Source organism: Rosa rugosa, chromosome 6, assembly GCF_958449725.1.
Source record: "Rosa rugosa chromosome 6, drRosRugo1.1, whole genome shotgun sequence".
In the NCBI taxonomy this organism is placed as follows: domain Eukaryota; kingdom Viridiplantae; phylum Streptophyta; class Magnoliopsida; order Rosales; family Rosaceae; genus Rosa; species Rosa rugosa.
Genome location: NC_084825.1, coordinates 23,835,652 through 23,857,578, shown reverse-complemented (window position 1 = coordinate 23,857,578; position 21,927 = coordinate 23,835,652). Strand labels below are relative to the sequence as shown.

At 39.5% G+C, this 21,927-nt stretch overlaps 1 long non-coding RNA gene across 1 annotated transcript; it reads right to left on the bottom strand.

Annotated features, from left to right (window-relative positions):
- Positions 1 to 1,585: 1,585 nt before the first annotated feature.
- On the bottom strand, positions 1,586 to 3,206 carry LOC133717164 (uncharacterized). Its single transcript, XR_009849447.1, has 2 exons — positions 3,017 to 3,206; positions 1,586 to 2,203 (listed from the first exon to the last, which is right to left on the bottom strand). It is a non-coding gene; the product is annotated as an uncharacterized LOC133717164 (long non-coding RNA).
- Positions 3,207 to 21,927: the final 18,721 nt, after the last annotated feature.

Genomic DNA, 21,927 nt, shown 5'->3' with positions numbered 1-21,927 from the left:
AAACGTCTTAACAAGCACAAGAGCGAATTCTAGCATTCTCTAGTCCATTAAACTTAATCTATGGCATGTAATCAATCAAGATGAAAGAATAATGAGATCAACAGAATCATCGCCAAGAAAATAAGAGTATAATTCATTTTTTTTTTCATTAATCACTCAACAAAGAATGGGCACATGGCTCAAATTCTCACAAGGGTTATTATGAATCATAACTTATCATCCACATGTTCATATTCTGTACCAAAGTTACGCATGCACCATATCTACTACACATTCATATGCTTTTCATAAATCATAATTAACCAAAGAATATCATCAAATATTATCCCAATCTTGTGATCCTCTTTTAGCCTTAATTTCAGAGATATAAGCTCATCCTAGACAGTTAAAAGGGCATCCTATGACTCAAAAATAAAAACAAAGGACTAAGACTAAATAAATAAAATCAACGAAATTTTTTTAATTTTTGACATTTTTCGATTTTTTTGTATTTTCCAATATATCTGACTCAAAATAAAAGACTCAAATATAAATCCCTTCCCCCACACTTAAATATTGCATTGTCCTCAATGTAATCAATCATAAGCATGCAATGAAACAAATAAGCATAGATAGAAGACATTTATGAAAATAAATCCTAAAATAAAAACAAAAGAGAAAAAAATAAAAAATAAAAAGAGATAGGGAAAGAGAAAGCAAATCTGTGTAGGTAGACTCCTTCACAGCTACTTCTGAATTGGGTTGCCTCCCAAGCAGCGCTTGAGTTTAACGTCTTTCAGCCAGACAGAATAGAAATTAGAAAGTTAGTAACTATAATTAACTAAGAAATACAAAATATACAATTTGGGAGATATTTTTTTTTTTATTTTTTTTATTATTATTTTTTTATTTATTTATTTTTGTTTTTTTTTTTTTGTAAAAAGCTGAATTTAATAAGACTGAATGAATGCATTTTATTTTATTATTTTTTTATTTTTTATTTTTTATTTTTTTTATTTTTTATTTTTTATTATTATTATTTTTTTTTTTTAAAATATAGGACTCAAAATGAAAGACAAAAATATTTATAGGATTCAAAATGAAAGACAAAAATATAAATCCCTTCCCCCACACTTAAATATTGCATTATCCTCAATGTAATCAATTAAAAGCATGCAATGAAATAAGTAAGCATATAGGGATGGAATTTACGAAAATAACTACTAAAACAAAAAGAAAATGGAGGAGTAAAAGGGGAAGAGAAAGCAAATCTGATTATATTCTGAATTGGGTTGCCTCCCAAGCAGCGCTTGTATTTTACGTCTTGCAGCCAGACGGTACCTACATTAAATAAAGTTAGTAACTTAATATTAACAAAGAAATACAAAAAAAAAAAAAAAAAAAATAATAAACAAGTAACTATGAATTACAAACTACAAGTATAATTAACAAGTATTTTGTACATAAGACACAAGTTAAGTACACAAGTGAGTATAAAACGTAAAAAGTATTTTTACAAGTATAAAGTGTGAAACAACAAAATAATTTACACGTAAAGAGTATGCACAAGTATTTCTTTTGTTATAAACATTATTGATATCAAATCTAATTCCAAGCGGTAAATCAAGTGGACGTGCGGCCCAAGTATAGTCGTCTAGACACAAAGTCCCTCCTACATCCGTTGGGCAACCTTACTGAAATGGCCAGGTAGGGGAGGGTGAACACGAGAGGAAAAATCCATTTTGGCATGAGCTAAGCCCATTTATAAGCACTTCTGGATTCAAAAACCCGTCATGAACGTTGTCCCCTTCCTAGACACCATCTCACATAGGATATTCTTACTAGGATGTAAAAGGTCCTAAGTGTGTTAGACAGTTCAATGAATGTTAATAAAGGCCGCCCTCAACCATAAGGGACCTGAACTAGGTACCAATAAGGGGTTTAGGCCAATATTAATAAACACGACTTCACCTATTCCTTCTTTAATTTACAACTCACAATTAAACTCGTATTCAACAATAAAAAAAAACAACCTAGTTAATTTAAACTAAGTATCAAACAGTTTATATACAACAATTATAAACAAAAACAAGTGATTTTTCAATTCCCCGGCAACGGCGCCAAAAATTGATACGCTCAAAGCAAGCGCATAATTTAACCCTGAAAAGATCGTTAGTAGTATAAGCAAATAGGGATCGTTCTATTCCGGGGATTGAGGGTACACCTGTCATTGTCAAACAATTAAACAATTAAAATTAAAACAAAGTATAATATTCACAAATGTATTCACAAAATATAAACATTTTACACGAAAAGGGGGGATTTTGTTTTTGGTTTTTTCGAAAATGAAACTAAGTTAACAAAAACAATTAAAATGCAAAAACATAAAAATACGAATGGAATGAAGGAACAAAGATCAAAACCGAAACTTATGATTAAAATTGATTCAAACCCTAATATTGTTCATCTAAGTCATGAGAAAGGAGTTGATCATGTGAAACATTCGAAAGCAAATGAATTCCCATTTTTTACTTTTCAATGCTAATTAACCTAAGCGAAAGCACCTAGATTAATCCTATCAAACATGCAATCAAACCCTAGAAAGCTAGTCAATCATGTCATGTTTAACGCATTACACATAGAGAAAGGCTATCAACTCAAGTGTACAACTTAGTATGGAAAAGTCCACCTAATTGCAATTCTCTTTAATTAAATTCGATCTTTGTACAAAACCTTTACTACTTTGATTCAAGTTTACACAAAACGAAAAGTCGATTTCATGTTCTTAAACCTAGCACCATTCATATCGAAACCCTAAGTGTTTGCAACCACATAAGATTAAAATACAAAAGTTATCTATAACGCAAATTTAATTAAACAAACCCACATAAGCACCTCTCGAATCACAATATATGAATCTGAAAATTCTCAATTAATCATAAAAATTCCAGAAATAATACTTTGTTCAAACATATATGTCAACTAGTTCATAACCAACGAAATTCAAAGCAAAGGTTACAAAGGAGAATCGGATTACACCGTGGATGAAGATGAGATGGATGATTCACGTTGTGGATTCTTGAAACTCGAAAGCAAGCTTCAAGGATGGCTATGGATGGAAGTGCTCACGGCTTCTCTTCTTCTTCTTTGGCCTTGCTTGAACTCGTGGAGATGACTAAACTTGAAACTAGAGGATGGAAAGGAAAATGGAAAGGAAATGGAGAGACAAAGAAAATGGAATGGATGAAGGAATGTACTTTCTTCTTTGTTGTAGCCTCTATTTATAGGCTACCAAGCAAAACTATTTGGATTTAAACAAATGATGATATGTTAGGTTTGAGCATTTAAACATTAATGGAATTTATTAGGTTTGAATATTTAAACACTAATGGAATTTGTTAGGTTTGAGTCACTTTCTACTCATTTTTCCTTCAATTAATTCTCCACCAAGACTTCAGATTTTGCCCGTGACTTCTTCATATGAAATGATCCATCATGAGTGTAGATCATTCTGTAAAATTTTCAGAATTTATCTCCATGTGTTTGGGCCGGAATTTCTGCTGGACTCCTTACAGGTCCAGTTTTCCAGTTTTGCTTCTGCAGAAAATTGGGCTGACTGTTTGAAGGCCTTCCACTTCTTTTTGGCTCTTGCACTCTTCATAAGAAATGTTTCTTAGGATGTCTAGAATGGATCTGGAAGGTTTCAGCTCATTTGAAGTTCATTTGGTCAGGTGGTCGCTCCTTCTTCCTTGCTTGGCTTGGTTTCTCCTAGCCGGAGTAGGAAAATGTGTAAAGTTGACCTTTTTAGTGCATTTCCATTTTTCTCCATCATTTTATGGACCTAACACTTATTTCATCATCATCTACTCCAATGTACCTAAAAATAAAAATTGAATTAAAAATCGATTCGTTAAGGAATTAACTAAGCAAAATGTGAGGAATTAACTATTAAAATACCACATTAAAATGCTCCTATCAGGTTGTGCACTTTGGTTGACATCCTTTCTTTGTTCTTCATGCATTGAATGTGTTCTTGAGTAGCTAGCTTTCTAGACTATGATTGCATGTTCAATAAGTTTAATTTAGGTGCTTTCACTTAGATTAAATATTGAAGGAAAGTAAAATATGGGAAATCTTTTGCTTTCTAACGTTTCACATGGTCAACTTATTTCTCATGACATAGAAAATCAACTATAGGAATTGTGATTGGATTTCATGCATATGAATGTGTTTTGATCTTTATTCCTTGCGTTCCACCATTGTATATGTGTTTTTACATTTTCTTTATTTTATTTGTTTAATTTTTGATTTAATAATCCTAAACCCCCCTTTTTTGTGTTTACTTGTATTTATTTTTATCCTTTGTTTTATTTTTGTAAATAATATTTTTTACTTTGATTAATTATTTATTTGTTTTTGCAATTACAGGTGTACCCTCAATCCCCGGCTAGAACGATCCCTACTTATTCTATACTGACAACTACATTTTGCAGAGTTAAATTGCGCGCTTCTTTTTAGCGTATCAATTTCAAACTAGCCTTCTTTGGTATTTCTTTTTCCTGACTTATTGACCTTCAAATGATCTGAATTTTTGATATGTTTTACTTCTAGGTTTGGCTGCCTAGAGAAATGCTCAGAACGCACCGCCCGCTAAGGGTGTGGTTTCCGCTCAGGCTGAAGATGCCCGCTCAGGTAGCGGAGAGAATGGTGTGCGTCCGGCAGACGACTCTCAGCGGACCCCACCTCCTACTAAGTCCGAAGTCTCCCGTGCTGGCTTTCTGGCCGCCCACACCCTAGCGGATGGTACCATTATAACGCCGAGCCCTACCGCTCATGGGTCCGATCAGACGAGTCGTCAGTCCGAGCAACAACCGCCGCCGGAGGGCGAGATTGCCGCTGTTGCCCCCCAACATCTATGAAGATAGCTCCATAGTCTGATGTAGTGCCACTGAGGCCTTTGTCTTCCTCTTTTTTTTTTTTTGCGCCGCTAAGGCCTTTTTTGTATTTTGACAATATATTTGGGCAGGTAGTCCCGACCGTAATATACAGTTGGTTTTCTTTTGCTTCTGAGATGAATGTGTTTACCGATTGTATTGTTTGCATATTTATGGACCGCTAGAGTTTTGAATGCTGTTTTGTGACTTAATGAAACATTAAAGGGATTAAAATTGTTCCAAGTGCACGATGTAGCGACGTAGTCCGCCGAACTTTGTTGGCGTTGCCCTTTAATTCTTGTGCTTGGACTTGGCGACAATGGTTTGAATAATTCCTCGTTTCATTGAAAGCTGATATGTCAGCGTTTACAAAAAGCGGGGTTGTACCCGTTGGGTAGCTTCCCTTAGCTAAATATTGAGTCAAAAATTTAGCTAAGCCAAGATGCTCTAGGGTAGCGGCATGACTATTTGTAGTAATACCAAAGGTGTTCGGCATTCCAAGGGTGGGTCGTTGTGAAGCCATCCTTGTCCATCAGGTAGAAGGTGCTGGGGCTGGCGACTTCTACAATTTTGTATGGACCTTTCCAAGTTGGGCGAAGTGCCGTTGGCAGTGGAATGACTTCCTTCATTACCCAGTACCACAGTTGGAGGTTCCGGGCCTTGACCCTGGCCTTGTAGAAACGCGATACCCGTTGTTTGTTTTGCAAATTGTGCAGATGGACCTTGTGTCGTTTCTCCTCTAGGAGGTCCCTGTCAAGATTGACGCCTTCGCCGTTAGTCTCGGGGCAGTAGCCTTCGACCCTAGCGGTAGGTTGAGTTACCTCAATAGGTAGGACGACTTCAGTTCCCAACGTCATACAAAATGGTGTTTCACCAGTGGCGGAAGTTGGGGTAGTCCTGATGGCCCACAGAACTTCCTGAAGCTTCTCCGCCCATAAACCCTTGGCGTCGTCGAGCTTCTTTTTTAGCTTGATTATCTAGTTTGCTGCTTCGACCTGGCCGTTGGTTTGGGGGTGAGCGACAGATGCGAAACTCATCTTGGTGCCCAGGTTAGCGGTGAAAGATATGAGTTCCTTATTGTTGAACTGTGTGCCGTTTTCTGTGATGATTGTGTGGGGGACACCATAGCAGCAATAGATGTTCTTCCAGAGGAAGTGAGTTACCTTGGCGGTAGTTATTGCCGTCAGTGGCTCCGCCTCTATCCACTTGCTGTTGTAGTCGATGGCAACAATGATGTACTTGAACTGGCCTTTGGCGGTTTGGAATTTTCCCATCAAGTCCAGGCCCCACGTGGAGTGAATCCATGGACCAATGATGATCGACAGTGGTTCAGCCGGGGCATGTGGGAGATCAGCATATTGTTGACATTTGTGGCAAGATCTTGATACCCTCCTGGCGTCGTCACCGAGCGTAGGCCAAAAGTAGCCTTGTCGCATTGTGCGATTGGCTAAGGATCTGGCGCCAAAGTGGTTTCCACATTCCCCGCCGTGTATGATTGCCAGAACGACCTTTCCCTCCTCTGGGGCTAGACACCGGAGGTTGGGGTGGGTGAACCCCTGGCGGTAAAGCTTGCCATTCTGGATGTTGTAGCGGGTTGCTCTCCGCTTGAGTTGTCGTGCTTCGACTTTGTCCTCTGGCAGTGTCCTACTGCGCTTGTATTCGATGATCTCATCCATCCAACTGGGATTGACCTCAATGTTGAAGATCTCCGCTAGGGTTTTTGTGATGCTTGGCTTGTCAAGACATTCCACCCTTGTGTCCGCTGGACTTTGGTGTGGCTGAGCGGTTGCTAGTCTCGCCAGTGAATCAGCCTTGGCATTCTTTTCCCTCGGGATCTGCGTGATGGTGTGGAATTTGAATTTTTTGAGGAGCGTCTTGACGTAACCCAAGTATGCCGCCAACTGTTGGTCCTTGGCCTGGAAACTGTCGTTGACCTGGTTGACGACTAACTGGGAGTCGCTGAATATATTGACACTGTCAGCCCCCGAGTCGATGGCGAGGAGTAGGCCGGCGATGAGCGCTTCATACTCCGCCATGTTGTTTGAGGCTTTAAAGTTGAATTTTAACGCGTATTCCACGTTCAGTACCCCTGGCCCTCTCAAGATGACTCTGGCGCCGCTGGCCTTGGCGCAAGTGGACCCGTCCACGTGTAGGTTCCAGTCTGACTGCTGGGGAGCTGGTTCTTCAGCGGTTACTATTTCCGTGCTAGGTTCAACCTGACGCTCGGTGAGCTCAGCAATGAAGTCTGCCACCGCCTGGCCTTTCATGGCGGTTCTTGGTTTGTAGTCAATGTCGAACTCGCTGAGCTCAATGGCCCATTTGCTGAGGCTCCCCGAGTGTTCAGGGTTATGCATTACCTGCCTCAGCGGTTGATTTGTTAAGACATGAATTGTGTGGGCCTGAAAGTACTGGCGGAGGCGTCTAGCGGCGACGATGAGTGCGAGAACGAGCTGCTCCAGGGGGGATATCTTGTTTCAGCCCCGTTCATGCCTCTTGATAGGAGCATTTTAATGCTACGTTTTAAATGTTATTTCCTTAAATAAATCCTTTTAGTTTGGGAAAGTTTCTTTTCCCATTTTTAGAAGTTTCCATTTTAGTTTAGGAAAGTTTCCATTTCTTATTTCTAGAATGTTTCTACTTTTAGTAATAGTTTCTATTTTCAGGTCCTTGGAATAAACGAGCTGAAATGAGCTCAAAAGTGGAAAAAGGAGCTAGAAAACGTTGGACGGAGTTAAGACAAGACACAAAGGGCTGCATAAATGAGCTGAATTGAAGAAATGAAGTTTTCCTGTTTCAACCAGGAAATCCTGTTCGGAAGAGGAAACTTTGACTACACATGACTCCTAAGCCAACCAAGAAGCATGATCGAAATATTAAAGGGAAATGACGTTAGGAGGCATCAAGGCTTGAAGATGACGCAAGAAGGCCCAAGACCCTTCTAGGTTAAATTGGATTTTCAGCAAATGGATAAAAGCCCATTGGAACTAGGGTTTGTGACGCAAAAGAGATATTTTTGGGAGACTTATGTGTTGTTGCCGTGAAAAGAGAGAGAGACGCAAAAGAGATATTTTTGGGAGACTTATGTGTTGTTGCCGTGAAAAGAGAGAGAGATGGCGTGAAAATCAAGAAGAAAATAAAAGATTACGCTTGGAGATTATCTAGGGAGAGTTTTAAGGAAAGAAGAAGTGTGTGCAACAAGAAAAAGGTCCAAAACAAGTCTAGATACGTTCCCTACTTTCTCTCAAGATATTTTGGCCGAAAATGGTGTATAAAATCAGAATATATTCATGGAAATTTGGCAACTAAATAATAGGGAATTATCTTGGAGTTTTATGATTGTTTGGACAACACAATAGGGCTTACATGGCAATTTGTGATTGGACGAAGTGTGTGGCATTTTCAGAAAATTCATTGGGAAAATAATAGAAGAATCATGAAGCTTGGAGAGCACCTTGCCGTCCCCTATATATATCCTCCCTCCTTGGACGTTAGGGGTTCCACTTCCCATTCAGAAAAATTCTCTCCATAACGTCAAGTCTCTCTCCCCTCTCCACTCTCTAGTTCATGTTCTGCGTTTCTCAAGCAAGGCAAGGAAGAAGGAAGAAGAAGCCGTGAGCATCCCTCCATCATCCACCTTGAAGCCGTGAGTTTTGAAGCTTGCTTCCAAGATTCAAGAGTCCAACGTTCAAGTTCTTCATCACCATCTCCATTCACGGTGTAATTCAACCTTGTCCCTTGTAATCACTTTTGATTTTTCCTTGTTTGGATTCGTAGGATTTGTTCTAGTTAACATTAACGTTTGAGATGAATGTTTAAGCCAATTCTTATGATTGAATGAAATTTTCGATTCTTATGATTGTGATTCTATAGTTGCTTATGTGAGATTGTTCAATTAAATTTTCTTGATTGATATCTTTTGTGTGTTTATCTTATATGGTTTGAAACATCTAGGGTTTACATATATTTGATGCTAGATTTAAGTACATGATTCACCTAATAGTTTTGTGAACTTAAATCAAAAGTAGTGAAGCTTTGGACAAAAGTCGAATTTAATTGAAAAGAATTGCAAATAGATGAACTTTTTCATACTAGGTTGTGCACTTAAGTTGATAACCTTTCTCTTTGTTTATTGCGTTGAACATGCTTTGATTAGCTAGCTTTCTAGACTTTGATTGCATGTTTGATAGGATTGATCTAGGTGCTTTCACTTAGGTTAATTAGTAAAGGAAAGTAAAATATGGGCAATCATTTGCTTCGAATGTTTCACATGATCAACTTCTTTCTCATGACTTAGATGAACAATTGTAGGGTTGAATCGAATTTGATTATGGAATTGGTTTTGATCTTTGTTTCTTATGTTTCATTCTTGTATATGTGTTTTTATATTTTCTTTCTTTTGTTTACTTTAATTTTCGAAACCCTAATTGTTAAAACCCCCCTTATTTCGTATTTTGTATATATCCTTTTTTTTTTTTTTTGTAAATATTATACTTTATATTTTTATTAATTCTTTAATTGTTTTAAAATGACAGGTGTACCATCAATCCCCGGATTAGAACGATCCCTATTTACCGTATACTAACGATGACATTTTTCAGGGTTAAATTGCGCACTTACTTTAAGCGTATCACCTCTACCGGCGTAGAATACGGGGAGCTCATCCTGGCCGTCCCGGCGGACAATGGCGCAGCTTACCGCTGACTGTGATACCGCTAGGTATATATACAATGTCCCCCCTTGCACAGGAATAGAGAGGAGCGGAACTGCTGCCAAGTACTCTTTCAAGCTCTGGAACGCCGCCTCACAGTCTGGGTTCCAGTCGATGGCCTTCTTGTGGGTTGTCTTCAGGACTTTCAAAAATGGGAGACAACTGTCAGTGAGTCTGGAGATAAACCGAGAAAGGGCGGTTAGTTTGCCCTGGAGGCTCTGAACGTGTTTCTTCCACTCTGGAGCCTTCATGTTGAGGATGGCTTGTACCTTGTCAGGGTTGGCCTCTATGCCCCGTTCACTGACTATGTAACCTAGAAATTTGCTGGCGGTGACGCCGAAGAAGCATTTTTCTGGGTTGAGGCGCATACCGTAGGCCAAAAGAATGGCGAATATGATTCTGAGGTTTGCCACATGTCCACTGGCCTTTATGCTTTTTACCAACATATCGTCCACGTAGACCTCGATGATTTTGCCCAGATGTTCAGCGAACATAGCATTCATTAGCCGCTGGTAAGTTGCACCGGCGTTCTTCAAACCGAAAGGCATGACATTGTAGCAGTATAGGCCCTTGTCGGTGGTGAAGGAGGTGCACTCCTGGTCACCAGGGTGCATCTTGATTTGATTGTAGCCGGAGAAGGCATCCATCATGCTGAGTAGCTCGTGCCCAGCAGTTGCATCAACCAGTTGGTCTATGCGAGGTAGCGGGAAGCTGTCCTTGGGGCATGCCTTGTTGAGGCCCTTGAAGTTGACACACTTTCCGCTGGGTTTTTTGACCATGACCAGGTTGGAAATCCATTGAGGGTAATTGACTTGGCGGATGAATCCAATGTTTTGGAGCTTGGCAACCTCTTCCCCTATTGCACGGTATCTCTCCTCATCAAAGGCCCTTCGCCGCTGCTTGACAGGGTAGGCGGATGGTTTGATACTCAATTTGTGTGTGATGATCTCGGGGGAGATGCCGGGCATATCAGCGTATGACCATGCAAAGACAGCGGCGTTGTCACATAGAAACTGGGTGAGTTCAGCCGCTACCTCTGGGTCTAGCTGAGCGCCGATGTGAACTGTTCGCTCAGGGTGTTCGTTGGAGATGCTGATAACCCTTAAGGATGTTTCTGGGTTGACAGGCTCTTTTTTGACATATTTCTTCTCGTCATCCCTGGGGTCCTCAAAGATATTTGGTGTCGGTGCATGGTTTCCCATTGTTAGGATTTCATGGCGGCGCGCTGATCGTGCCACGGTTGTGGAATAGCATTCTCATGCCAGTTGTTGACTTCCCTTCACACAGCCTGTCCTGTTGGGAGTAGGGAACTTCATGAGGAGCATGTATCCGGCGATGATGCACTTGAGTTTGTTAAGTGTCGGTCGACCAATGATGGCATTATATGAATTGAAGCAGTCCACAATGATGAACTCTGTATGGATTTCTGCCGTACATGAACTAGTCGCATGTAGTCAGAACCCAATGGCTGTGTGACATCACCGGAGAAGCTAACCAATGGCTCATGATCTTGTAGTAGTTTTCTATTCCGCTGAAGTTTGTCGTAGCAACCGTTAAAGATGACATTTACAGCGGACCCGCTGTCGACAAGGACCCTTCCCACTGACCATTTATCGAGTATGGCGTCAATCAAGAATGTATCGTCGTGGGGCAGATGTACTTCTCGCTCCTCCTCCTCTGAGAAGGTAATGGGCTCCCAACCAGATTTTGGGAGTTTAGCGGATATTGCACACCTCCTTGGGGTGGTTAGCACGTGCATAGCGCTTTTTTGCCCTGTGAGACATGTTGGTGATTGGAGCACCACCGTCGACGGTGTTGATGCGGCCCATGGGCTCAATGTTGGCGATCACGGGTGGTGGTTGGTGCACCTTGAATTGTTCCATCCTACCGTCTCGGTATAAGGTCTCAATGGCTGTTTTGAGGGCGTTGGTATTGTGCCCGCTGTCCTCGTGGTATTTGCACCACTTGCCAGTGTTTCTAGGCTTTCCCACCATTGGGTATTTTCTTGGGGGTGGTGGCGGTATCTAGTCCTTGCACTGGTCGTATATTTCCTCGTATGAGGCCGTGAGGACTGTAAACACTGCGTACCACTGGGATGACTTCGTCTGTTTATTATGGTTATCCCCATGAGATGAGCGGTTGCCCTTATTGTAATGTTGGTTCTTCTGCCGCTTGCTCTGGTGGTTGCCTTGTTGCCACTCTCTCTTCTTATCAGTTGGCGGCGCAGAAGAGGTTTTGCTAGCGGTTTCCTGATGGCTGGCGGAGGGTTGGGTGGACTTTACAGGTGTTGGTGGTGGTGGGGGGGTTTCTCCATATGTGATGAATTCTGCTTGTGCATGGATGACAGCCTCGCTCATGACATGGTCGTAAGCGGCATTTGGATGATTGTAATTGAGGTGATAGAGAAATGGCCCCTTGAGGAGTCCCTGCTTGAAAGCTGCCAGCGCCATTGTCTTATCGAGATCGCAGCACTGGAACGTTGCCGCTCGCCACCTGGTGACAAACGCCTTTAATGTTTCCTCCGCCCCCTGCTTGAGGCTAAATAGCTGAGTTGTACTGTGGTGTCCGGCCGCCAATAGGATGAACCGGGAGAGGAAAGCATTTGATAGGGCATCGAATGAGTCAATGGATCCCGGTGGGCACTCAAAAAACCAACTCATCGCCTCACTATCCAGCGTTTCGCTGAACAAGTGGCAGAGGGTGGCGTCATCGAATCCCTTGTTATTGGTGACTTTTTTGAACAAGGGGTCAGTCATGCCGCTGTAATGTGACATCTTTGGTGTCTTTGTGTGTGATTACACGCATTTCTATGCATGTAATTGTATCTAAAACACTAGAAATAAGTTAATTCTCAAGAAAATTTATGTAATTAATCCATTTTTTATTTATTGTGTAGGAAATAAGCGGAATTGCGGAAATCAAGTGAAAATGGTGCAAAAATTGTGCAAATTGGAGTTTTCGACAAGTAGGCGACCGGTCAATTAGTCAACCATGAGTCACCTTCGTCCAACAAATGAGAGAGAGAAAGAAATGAAGGCAGATTTAATTAAATTAATTAAGCATGGGCTTAATTGGAGAATGGAACAATGGTTTGATTAGCTATTAATTAAACCAAATTAGTTTGATTACAACGGAGCTGCATGGCTATAGCTTTAATTAAGCTATAATTAATCTCAACCTTTTTGTCTTGAGAGTTTCTATTGGGACCTCCAAATCTGCTCACTTGACCTCACTCTATTATGAATTATTAAATGACATATATAACCTACTATAAAATGACTATTAAGGACAATAATTATACCAAAAAAATATTATATTTATTTTATGTAGACTTTCCAATTCAATAATATTAGATTGTATGCCTTATTATTTTCCTTATCTATTTTCATTTTCCAATTTCACTACATACTCATTAAAGCATTCATATATATTTAATAAGAATTAAAAATATGATTAAGATCATGTGACATAAAAATATATGATATATATATGTTGAACACATATTGTTGAGGGAAAACAAAATAAATCCTCTTATGATTTATGACCTAAATCTAAATCAATCCATTATATTTGCAAAAAAAAAAAAATTAAATAATTAATCATGTGGTACAAAAAATACAGAAAAAAAATAAACATTAAAAAGCGAATGATTTTTTTTTTTAGAATAAAAACAAATGATTTTTTTTTTTGCACAGCTAAAATAGAAATTTTTTTTTTTTTTTTTAAACTAATAGTTCATGGCATTTTCTTATTGATTAGACATTAATTTTTGAAACTCAAGTTTGATTAAGAAATGTATATTTAGTTAAAATTTATAGAATGATTAAATCATTGAAATGACTAAATTTTTTATTTTAAAGATAATAATTTGTAAACAAATTATATGAGTAAGGTTATTTGAGGAAGTTTAGTGAGGTTTAGTGAGTAAATTTAGTACTTGAAAATTTGATAAGAGGTGTAAAAAGCATAGAGGTCAAGTGAGCAAATTTGGAGGTTCCAATAGAAAAACTCTTTTGTCTTTCTCTTTATCCCCAGGCAGACACATGGGCTATGCATGGCATCTGCCATCAGACTTATATCCTCTCTCTCAAGCCAACCACGTGCCATCCTACCCACTCATTGTTGTCCTCTCTTGCAATCAAGACCATCCATTTCCAATCAACCTTTTTTCTCACCCAACACACAGAGACCACAACCTAATTATCCCTACATATTCATTCTCTCTTCCTCTCTCAAGAGAGAGATCGATAGTGCCGCAACCCCGGGTGGATGGCATGCAGGATCCTAGCGGTGAATGGTCCTGGCCTGGACGCAAAGAGTGGATTTGGTATTGGCGCCGGGGCGCCTACCTCCGTCCGGATTAGCCTTTGCTCTAGATGTTGCATCCGCTCCAGTATTAGGGCGGTTGTGTCTCCATCGGGTCCCGCCTGGATGTTCTGCTGAACCAGCTCTCGCCTGGGGACAGGTATATTACCCTCGATTCTAGCCCTGATTGTCGAGCGGTTGGTGTGCGGTTGTGACTCCGCCTCCTGCTCCAACATTAGTCGGGGCGGAGGAGGTGGTCCCATTCCCCGAAGCTCTGGTGGGTTCAGCGGTACATGCATCTGTATGATTGGTCGGGGTACCAGTCCGCCGGTGTTGGGTTGACTGCGTCTGGTGCTCCGCGATTGTTCGCTTTGCGCTGGGTTGGCGTTTGCTTCCAGCGCCTTCTTCAGCTCATCAAATCTTGACATCAGCGTGGCCACCTGCTTTCGGGCCTCGGCCTTTTCTTTCCGCTCCTGCTCGCCCTCTCTATTTGCTTTGTGAAGGTCCGCCAGTGCCAGCTCATACATAGCGGCGAGGTCCTGCACCGGTGGGCGGCTGCCGCTCGGCTGAGCCTCCGCTGTAGTTTGGGTTGGCGGGATCTGGGAAGTAACCTGGGGTTCCACGCCGGGGTTGACCGGTGTGTTGAATAGTGCACGGTTAACGTTAACCGCTGGGTTAACGTTGGTCGCTGGGTCGGTGGGATGGGGATTGGCGGATTGATCGGCCTGTTCCTCAGCGTTTGCCTCGCTACCGTTAGTCATGGTGGATGTGGTGGGATGGCCTTTTGTTCAAGGATTCCCACAGACGGCGCCAATGTTAATGTCTAATGTTCAGCGGTAGTTAAACCTTTGTTAACGCTGGTCCGATGGGCGGACCGCTACTTGTGATATTCTCAGAACCTGTCAAGTAAAATACAGAGGGCGTCAGAGGGAGACCGCGTTGGGCGGTCTTCTCTTCTCCGATGCCTAAGTTAGTCAATGTATTTATGTTGACAAAGTAACAGTAGGTAAGTAAGTATTGAATGCGTAATTAATGAGGAGAGAAGAGCAAACCTTTTATAGGTGAGGAAGGAGCTGATCTTCTTCATGTTTTCAATGTGGGACTGATAAGCTTCAGTCCCCAGCTTCTGGAGCTTCTGATGCTGTCTTGGCGCTGCGCGTTAACGGTGATCTGGGGGTAAGCCGGGGCTCAAGCGGTAGCCTGCTTGGCTGTGTTCCCGTAGGTCACTCCTTTGAGGGGAGTCGGTACCGCTAGAGGTAGCATGAGCGTGACTCATTATAGCTAATTATGCTTGTAAATGCCTATGTAAGTACAGTTCCCCTAGCCTGCACTCAAACCATAAATCGATTTTCAATCCCAGCCTCCCCCCACCTATCCCATTGTCGTGCATCCATCTAACACCTCGAGCCCCCACGCTGCTTAGTGGTGTAGGCCGACCGCTCCCACCTTTCATACTCGTCCACCACCAGCGATCTCGAAAACTCTCCTAGCCAGCACAACCCCACTTTCCCATCCTTAGCACAGACTTCAGACCCAAAGTCCAACCAAAGACCAACAGAGCAGCTGAGAAAGGCGTTACCAATCTCGTCTAGTCCAAAGACGACGTCGTTAGGACGTGTCGTCGGACGAAGAAGACAACTAGGCAGAGGCTACAAGCGTGTAAAGGCGCGTTTTAGGTTTAGGTTTTCTTTTGAAAAAAAAAAAAAAAAAAAAAATATATATATATATATTGGAGCGAGTGTTTGCCTCTGTAATGTAACTAAGAACAAGTAGCGGCAGAGCCAAGATTCTTCTCTTAGAGATGCAAAATTTTGAAACTTTTTTAGTTATAATCTTGAATTTTTCTGTGTTATTTGATGTAACCATTATTTCCTATATTTTTATATCTTTAACTGGATTTTTATAGTATTTTCAAGCAATTTAGTTCGATTTTACTTAGTTTGTAGTTCTGTAGGTTCAAAGAGCAAATATAAGCAATAGGAGCAGAAAGGATTGAAAGAGGCTTAGTAGTCCCAGAATTCTGAAGCAGCCTCTGCAGAACAGCTAACTTTGAAGATTAAACTGTACTGATATAGGAAGAATCAGAGAATGAGTCTTATATGCATGGAAAGCCCTTACAATTCGTGATTTCGATATTTCTAGAGAAAGATATGGTAGTTCAAGTTAAGGTAGTTCAGGTTGGACGAGAATTTGCAATGTCTTTCTACAAGCTCATGTTTTAAAGCCTAAATGTGCATAGAAAATGTAGTATCATAGATGTCTTAAAAGGCCCAATATATATTTTTGGGAATTTTTGGAGTGCCACATCATCATGGTTGAAGATCCGAGTCAAAGGAGGATCATGAATGCCTATTCAAATCGGGAATTGAGCCATATAAAGAGAAAAGTTAAGGCAACCATAAGGGGGATTTTTGGAGTCCCGTGGAGTTGGAAGCTGTCATCTTCAACATACTTTCATCCCTTTTTCCCTTCTTAAGTTTATTTTGTGTTTTTTCGTTATGATCATCGCTTTTGTTATGACTATAAGTAGCTAATACTGTTGTTAGGGTCATGATAGATCCTTAGCATGACTATTCGATGCTTTTAGTTGGATGAGTATTTGATTGTTGGATTAGTGTTGAATTTTTAATCTCTATAAAAATTTTTGCTTATTTCAAAATACTATTAACTCGCAACCTCTAGGGTTTTGTTTTAAGCTATCTGATGCAATAGTAGGTAGATGCCGATGCTGAATCTTGAAAGGTTCCTATGATTAAAAATCACAAATTGGTAAAATAGATGCCATTTTTTATTTGGTTTGTGTGAATCCTTTTGTTCTCATTGAACTTCATGGATTTTTGGAGTAGATGTCATATTTCTAAGAATAATTTGAATACCATGCTCTGCCATAAGGTAGTATTCATACTTTGGAGAACTTATGCATATAAGTACTCTGCCATAAGGCTTATATAACGGAATCTTCAATACCGGTTTAATAATTAGTAATTGGAAGACTAGAAACTTAAATAGGATTGTGACGGTGAAGTTGGAAGCCCTATAGTGTTTGTCTATCATTGTTTTAAAACTCTTTAAAATATCCTTTCAATTATCTTGCTTAATATTCTCGATTTGCCTTTAATGACTTGTTCTATATGTTTTTGATTGTTTACAAAATCACAAAAATATCTTATTGTTTTTCCTTGTTAATCATGAGTGTAATTTGGTCAATTAGTTAGGATAAGAAGTTAGTTATCAATCCCCAGTTGGAACGATCTCGTACTTGCACAAGCTATACTACAACCGATTCGTGCACTTGTGAAGTTTATTTAAAATTTTACAACATTATTACATCAATAATTTATAATGTCAATTAGTATTTCGTCTATAACTGACATTCGTCGTGTATTAAGGTACAAATATAAATGTTTTTCTGAAAATATAAATGTTTTTCTGATAATATAATGTCTTTTTTCTTAAACTAATAAACGATTAGGCAATATTAGCTCCTCAAGGAAAACGATATAGGAAACAAGTCTCACAGGCTGCGTTTGGTAGAGCTTTTAACCTCCTGTGCTTATAAGCAATGTCCTATTTGGTGTTTGGTAAAGTCCCTGTCAGCCAGCTTCTCTACGAAGCACCAGCTTTTTGGAGGTAAAAGCAGAAGCCGCTCTGGGCCTGCTTTTAGAAGCCAGAAGACGCGTGCTACTGTAGTGATGGTTTAATGATTTTTGAAAATTACCATTGGGTACCCTCATGAACTTCAAGGAATTACACGACCAGCCTCTTCTCTTCCTCGATCAACTTCTATCTTCTCCCTTAACTCTCTCTCTCTCTCTCTCTCTCTGTGCTCTTAAGACGACATCGTGCACCATCAGTGCCTCCACCTTTGCTCTCCCTGGTGGCCACCTCGAGTTCGGTAAGAGTTTTGTTTGTGATTTTGATTTCTTGGGGTTTGATTCCATTTCTTTCTGTCCTGAAAACCTAAAATCAAATAGTATCTTGATTTGGGTTCGATAAAATTTTGGGCTTTCTGACTGTATCGTGATCTGGGTTGTTCTGGGTTGCTGTTAAGAGCGAGGTGTGTGACTATAGTTTGATATCTTGATCTGGATTCATGATTAGTTTCGGGTAATGGGGTATGGGTATTATGCCTTATCTGGAGAGGAAATACAAGAGAGAGTTGATTGCTTTTCGGATGTCATGGTTTGGGAAAACTAGATAGCAATGTTCCGGTGAGGTGTTCTTTGTCGATTTGAGAAATTTAGGTGTGGAGCGGGCTTGGGTTTGTCTTAGTGATAGGAGGAAAATGGTTATTGGAAAAATGGAGGGATTGAAAGCCATGGAAGCTGAGTATTTTGTAGTAGGGGAAGAGATTTAGAAGTGTGCTCAGAGGTAGTTCTAGGCTCTTCATAATTATATACGGAGACATGCACATCGTGATAGACATTTTGTCCGCAGTGAAGAAAGAGAAGGTGATGGGTCAAGTGGTGGGATAGAGATGGATGATGATGTAGAAGAAGATTATCATGGTCATGGTGCGCAAGAAATGAAAACAATAAGAAATAGCATTACTCAAAGTTTGATGAGTGTGCGTAATAACGTGAACATTTGAATATGTTATGATATTTTTTTTGGCTACTTAATGCGAACCAAAAACCAATTGTTATTAATGTTACTAATATATTTGTATAAGTTATTTTTAAAATTGTCCAATATTAATCATATGGTCACCATGATTTATAAAAATTGAAAGTTGACAAAAATTAATAAAGACATAATAAAGATTAAAAATAATAACAAAAGCATTCGAACAACATTGTATTACCAAACAATCAAGGTAAAATAATCTCTCATGTCCAATTTTGTCATTCCACAAACAAAAAGCACAAGTCAGTTTGACTTTGCCAAACACTTTGCCACTGCTTTTGCCACTGACAGCACTTATAAAAAGCCAGCTTACCAAACACTCAGCTGCTTTGCTTTTCAGCTACTTATTCTCAAAAATAAGCAGAAGCCAGCTTTTCTGAAAGCACAGCCATTCCAAACATAGCTACAATCAATCCCTCATCAAAAAATTTATTAACGAAAAATTTAAAATGTAGAAGGAGAACCTCGCCAAAGGACAATAATGAAAAAGAAGAGAAGACGGAAAAAGCTAAATATCTATCTCCTACACTAACAGATCGAGCTACAACAAGACCATAAAAAATAGTAAATGAGGATAAGACTCTTTAACCATAATCTTATGATGCTGCAGTAGAGCCTTACTTCAATGGAACCATAAGACCACCATAACTCAACTTGATAGGAGAGACCCATAATTAGCATCGGTTGACCAAATAATTGCTTGTAAAATGAATTAAATAAGCATATTCAGTGCAAAAAAAATTATCCTTCACCGTAATTATAAAAGAAGACTAGAAAGACTAGATCAGTAGTCTCACTAATATGGCACCTTGTAGAGAACAATTATAGATGTGGGAATACTCTCCTTTTCTAGGAATGTGCTCTTTTTTGCTTCTTGCAAGCTCTCTGTTTTCTTGAACGTTTTGTGCCACTGAACATTGTTTTTTCAAGTTGAAGAGCTGAGCATGATAGTCTGTAATGAATGAGTCACATGAAATTTGCTATTAAACTTTGTTTCTTTGATTGTTGAAGTGCCGAAATAATTAAAGGAAGAGATGGAAAAAAATTTGTGTGATATTGACGAAGGTAAAACTTATGGAAATTTACGTGGAGAATCTCTGGAATTGTATGTTGTAAGTGAATAGTTGGTAATGAGAATTGTGGGTGATGATAAAGGAGTGTCAGGATGAATGGTGATAATTAAGCATATTGTTATTGGCACCTAAAATGTCTAAAGCGATCGATGCAAATTATTTGGGACTGTTTTGGCGCAGTGATGGATTTGATTGATTATGATTAAGGAAAGTGTGAGCTAGCTAAGCTTATAAGAAATTTGAGAGTTTTAGAATTCTATTATACATTATACATTATTATATTATTATTATACATACATTTATTTACTATATACTAAAGTTCACTTACCGTTCATTTAACAGTGATTTGGCTTCAAATGGATTGACTCTTTTCACCTCGCTTGATTTTTTTTTTTTTTTTTTTTTTTTTTTTTTTTTGCGGTTCTGCCACTGACCTATGCTATACTAGATGCTTCCATCGGTTTCTTCTTTTTTCTACGGCCATTGGTTTCTCTCTTCCTCCCTTCTGCCCCTAGGTTTATTATAAGCTATCACCATCACTCAGTACGACATCGAAGAAGTACAGCAACACTGCAACCACACATGTAACAACCCAACAATCTCGTTGTTCCTTGATTTCATCATTGAATCATGAACCTTAGGATTCCCATTTGACTTTGATCTGTGTGTCCCCTATGTAGTTTCGCAGTAGGAGATAGTTTCTCTGTATGAGAGGTTCTGTCAGCTCGATCGCAGCGGTGAGGTTTCATCTTCGCCGACGAGTTTTTGTCCGTACCGGAATTCGCAGTTAATCTTCTCTCTCATGTAAGCCTATCCCCAAATAAAGGTTAAAGCTTTCGTGATCTGAGGCTAGTAAAACTTCAATGATTGAGGCTTTTATTGAATGGTTGTTTTCGACGGGTTGTTTTTGCTTCATATTTTTTTTGCTTCTCCACTTTGTTGTTATTGAATAGGTTGAATTCTCATACAATTTTGGGTTTCCCTTATATCAGTTTTCCATTTCTCAGTTTCGGTTGGGTGGACGTAGATACCGGGGGAGAGCGATTAGAGTACATAAATATAGTATGTGAATGCAAACTCAATTTTGACACAAATGATATATAAACACAGTTCAGAGAGAAGGTCTTCATACTGCGGCTCTTCAGAAGTCATCCTATATAATTGTTAAAGGAGATTCCAAGCTCTTAATTGACTGTATACTGGGGAGTGCTTCAGTATCTTGGATCATCAGTCTATGAGTAAGAGATATTAGGCTTTTAGCTCAGCAATTTCATACAGTAATTTTTAGACATAGTTTTTGAAAAGCAAATTTTCTTGCTAATCATTTAGCTTCTCTAGCTTATAACTATTAGAACCCTAAAATTTGGTTTTTTTTACCTGCCCCTTTATGTGTCCCCAGCGTTCCAGTTGGATCAGCTGGGAAGGGGAGTTGTAAGAGGTTTTTCTTTTGCCTTGTATGTTCTTTTCTATCATAAAAAAAATAAAAATAAAAAATTAAAATTAAAATTAAAAAAAATGCCACAACTTATTAGGTGTTAAATTTTAATTCAGAATGCCTCGATGCAATTAGAAATAAGACACATACTTATAAGTTTTATTTCAATTTTGTCTCTAATATGGGATATTCACCCTCCAAATTTTACACCTATCATATGTAAATACGTATGCAATTTCTCACAGGTCTAACAGCGTACTGCAAATTTTCAAGGGGCCCCTAGATGATTCTACTTTAAACCGACTCATATTATTGGGTTCATGAAGACCTTGACATGTTGAAAATCCAATCCCTATTTCTCACTTGGTAATTACCGAACTACCACAACTCTGAGTAGCTAGCCTGAGAGAAAGAATCCTTGTGTAGTATGATTTCATGACCAGAAAATGGGAGGGGTAGAAGAGTAAAACGAGTAGTTGACAAGGGAGATGTCTTGGTGTGTTGTCATGATAAATTTGGTCATTATCCACTTAAACTTTAATTTCCTGAAGGTCATTCGACGACGTCTGAATTTGTTAGCATGAGGATTCGAATTCAACTAACCAAGTCAGAGACTCTGAGATTTGTATGTTAAAAAAAGCGGGGGCAGGTTTCAACTTTCGCACACTAATTTCTTATTTCACATGTGTAATGACCGACGAACTTCCGAGAGGTCATGACTGCGTACTCATTATACTATATATGAAAGATGAGTTAACTGTTCACACCTGTTCATGTAATAGTAAAATAACGGTTTTGCCCTTGCCTTTTTCTCACAATTTCACGCTGCCATTGACCGAGGTATACTAGATGCTTCCATCGGTTTCT